Source organism: Alosa sapidissima, chromosome 24 (assembly GCF_018492685.1).
Source record: "Alosa sapidissima isolate fAloSap1 chromosome 24, fAloSap1.pri, whole genome shotgun sequence".
Taxonomy (NCBI): domain Eukaryota; kingdom Metazoa; phylum Chordata; class Actinopteri; order Clupeiformes; family Clupeidae; genus Alosa; species Alosa sapidissima.
Window position 1 is genome coordinate 30,378,417 of NC_055980.1, and position 4,412 is coordinate 30,382,828.

The following is a 4,412-nucleotide window of genomic DNA, read 5'->3' on the forward strand; positions in this document are numbered from 1 at the left end:
TCCTTACATTAAAAATTGCTTGTATTTCTTTGATTTATTTTTGCTTTGATTTGTTGTTGTTTTTTTCTATCTTTGTCTGGTTTTTCCTCTTTCCTTTCTTGAGATTTTAATTGCTCTATCTTTTCAAAAGCCGCCGATGGACAAGTGTTGCGAATTAGCACCTGTGCTAAAAACACTCAAACAATGCATCTGGTTTGTCCAATGTAATTGCTATGTCCATATCAAATAAACATTAATAATAATAACAACTAGAAATGCAATTCCAAGGAATTACCAGTGCATGAAAATGCTAAAGTTGTGATGTCAAATATCATCTATAGTTAAAACAGATAATACAGAGATGGTTACTACGGTGATGATAGGATAGACATGGTGGTTGCATAGCTTAATAAGATATTTAGATAGTTTAAAAGTAGATTGTTTAAAAGTTGAATGTAAAAAGTTCAGTAGTTTAATGGGTTACATTGTTTAACAGTGGATTATTGTAGTGAGGACTTTTATTTTGAAACAGTTTTGGGCAGAGGAGTTGAGTAGGATGTGTAGTCTTAATTGACCCAGATTGTATGCTTAACCCTTTAGGTGCCAGAGGTTTTTTTCCGAAACGATCAATTTTGACATCTTCATTTCAAAAGGCTATATCTTAAAAGTGATAAGAGATAGAGACTTTCTGTAAATTAGAGAAATATGAAGGATGACCCAAAGTTTATGTAGAGATTAAATGTTTATATCTAATTTGCATATAATGACGTCATATGGTGGCGGCCATCTTGGATTATAACATTTTCATGAAAAGTCGCATGTTTGAATGATAAAATGCACCACTTCTTTCCCCCCAAAATGTCCCTCACCTTCTGTATGCTATATTGCACAATACTGAATGCTCAGGTAAATAGTAAGTAGTGAACAAACTGTGTAAATCATTACTAATAAATGGCAGAAACAAACCAAATGCATGTAGCAGTAGACTGGCCTTTTGCTGTAGAGATTTTCCATTTACTACATACAGTAGGCACTCTGATTCCATGTATGGGGCACATATATATTATTCAGATGACACACAAACACAAGTAGACAAGACCTGTTTAGTTCAAAAGCTCATTTGCCACGGCAAGGCACAGATCAGGAGTGAGATGACGAGACAAGACAAGAGACAATGTTAGTATTTTTTTTCTTTTTGTTGTTTTTGTTGATGTTTTTTTGTTTTTTTTCTTAGCTGACAAAGACACACACATCACAAGGACATGAACACACAAAAAGGAACACATAGTGTACTGTATGTCCTAAATGATCAGGGAAGTAGATAGCAAATCAACCGTGTAAATCATTACTAAATGGCTGACATTTTTTTTTTTTATGTAGCAGGCCTTTTGCTGTAGAGATAATGACTCCCTATCCCTATCCATACAGGGCCGGCATTCCCATCATCTTGTGATAGACTATGCATGACCTAATGCGTGTGTGTGTGGGAGAGGGAGAGGGAGAGAGCGTGTCACCACCTCCACCATTCGAGCAGCATGGCCAGATCTGCCTCGCGCGTGCCGAGTGGAGAGAATTTGCGCAGCTCGGACTAGGCCTACTGTCATTCTCATTGCGACTCCCCACACTGCCACTACGTTCCCCCCTAACTGTCCTATGAGCACTTCGACCTCGTCTAACATACCCAGTGGCATTAGACAAAGGCTTCACCACGTTACTGTCGCCGCGATTGTGGAGAGGCACACGTTCATAAGACAGAAGCTAGCGCTATGGACATTATGCTACCTCCATTATGCTACCTCCAGCCTCGTTCGCCACACCACTAACACCCTGCTAACTTCCCGATGAACACTCCGAACCCGTGAAACATTATTCCCACCAGTGACATTGGGCAAACGATTCAACGTTTGTGCTTGGTGTAAGCTAAACTATGGAGTAAACTCTCACTTTGTCCAGCTGCATCATTGCAAGGCAGGGACGCATCTGAAGCCTCACTAAACGAATCACCGTCATTTTCTGAAGGCAGATATTCCCCTTCAGAATCAGGGTCCGCGGAATAGAAGACCCAACACTTCATTTCAGGTAAACTTTTTTGATGCCATTAGACGATAATCTAATGCAAATACTCACTGACGTTGACAATATCGCTCTGACAAAGTGGCTCACACGCACACTAGCTCCGGTATTTCACGCACTGATTCAATGCGCTGTAGCTAGAAAGTTTTGTTTAAAGCGTGCCCTTTTTTCGACTCGGGGATGACATATGACATGTCTGCCATCTAGTGGAGTGGAAGTTGAACGAAATATGACACCCTATTTGACTAAATCGGCCGTTTTATTCAGTACCGCATCTTGTCGACTATAGTCGCCTGTGGCGCCTAGAGGGTTAAAGCCCGAGGCTGCAGGTGGCCTGAACACCTGCCATAGGATTCTAATTGCTTAATGGCCGTATTATGATGTCATAATCGGCAATGTTAAGTCTATGGGGATTTTTAAAAAGTTTTTCTTTAATAGTTTAAAAAGTATAAAAGTTTCAAAGATAGCATGCAGATAATACAGAGATGGTTACTACGGTCGCGCTAGGATAGACATGGTGGTTGCATAGCTTAATAAAAGTTGATAGTTTAAAAGTAGACTGTTTAAAAGCTGAATGTAGATAGTTTAAAAGTTGTTGATAGACAGTAGATAGTTTAAAAGTTGTTGATAGACAGCTAGTTTAATAGATAGTTTAATGATAGTTTAAAAGTAGACCGTTTAAAAGTTGAAGGTAAATAGTTTAAAAGTTGTTGACAGACTGGAAGTTTAATGAATGTTGATATTCAAATAGTTTAATGGCTGTGTATAGGTAGATATTTGACGATAACTGAAAGTTGGAATGGCTCTAATGTTTGCTAGCAGTTATGCTAAGGTTTTTAACTATGCTAACCATGCTACTTAGCTAACGTTTTCTAGCAGTTTAATGAATGTTGATATTCAAATAGTTTAATGGCTGTGTATAGGTAGATATTTGACGATAACTGAAAGTTGGAATGGCTCTACTGTTTCCTAACAATTATGCTAAGATTTTTAACTATGCTAACCATACTACTTAGCTAATGTTTTATAGCAGTGCTAACAATGCTAACCATGCTACTTTGTTAACTTAATTAACGTTTTCTAGCAGTTTTGCTAAATATGCTAACTATGCTAACCATGCTACTTAGCTAACTTAACTACTGTTTTCTAGCAGTTTTGTTAAACATGCTAACTATGTTAGCAATGTTAACCATGTGACTTAGCTAACCTAGCTAATCATTTTTAGTAGTTATGCTAACTAGCATGCTAACAATGCTAACCATGTGACTTAGCTAACCTAACTAATCATTTTTAGCAGTTTTGCTAAAAATGCTAGCAATGCTAACTAGCTAGAGTGGGTAGGAGTCATAGTTGATGACAAGTGTTGACATGTTAAAGTTAAAAAGCTGACAAGTTAAAAGTTGTTGATAGACAGCTAGTTTAATAGATAGTTTAAAAGTAGACTGTTTAAAAGTTGAATGTATATAGTTTAAAAGTTGTTGATAGACAGCTAGTTTAATAGATAGATAGTTTAATGATAGTTTAAAAGTAGACCGTTTAAAAGTTGAATGTAAAAAGTTCAGTAGTTTCATGGGTTACTTTGTTTAAAGGAGAATTCCGGTGTGATATTGACCTAAAGTGTATTGAAACATGATACCGAGTGTGAACGTATGTCTCATAGCCCATCTCGGCTTGTCCCCTGCACTCCAAAATCTGGCGCTAGTTAGCCGATGCTACCAACAGCTTTTTCCAATGGTGGTGCTTCGGCATCGGGCTAGCCATGCAAATAAATCACTGTTTTACACCATTTACGAGGCTCAATGTATCTCCACACTTCATTGGTAGACTTCCGAGGGCCCTGATATTTAAAACGAGACATTGAGAACTTTGAAAAAGCACTGGTAGTTTACTTACAAGACGATTTATACAGACAGTATCTTCACAAAGTTTAGCGTTTGCAGCCATCTTGAATTCAGTGGAAATGCATGGATTCCAGTTGCTGCTACTGGAAGAAACTGGAATCCATGCATTTCCACTGAATTATTTTTGGAATCTGAACCCTTATCATACCTGTTCATTCTTACTCGTCGTTTTGAAGAATGTTTTTAAGTTAAACTGTTCAAGAGAAATTGTGTACGGAAAAAGTGGTAAGCGGAATAATAAGTTGCCTAGGAAGAATAGTACAGTGCATTTTCATGCACTGTACACACACACACACACACGCATGGAGGACACACCTCTCAGCAGCAGTTTATCAGTGTTCCCCTCAGGAGGATCAGACAATCCCAACACACTCTCTCTATCACACACGAGATGGCTGTCATGAGAGTGTTTTATTTATTATTTTGGTGTAAATAAACACATACACACACACGCAGGAG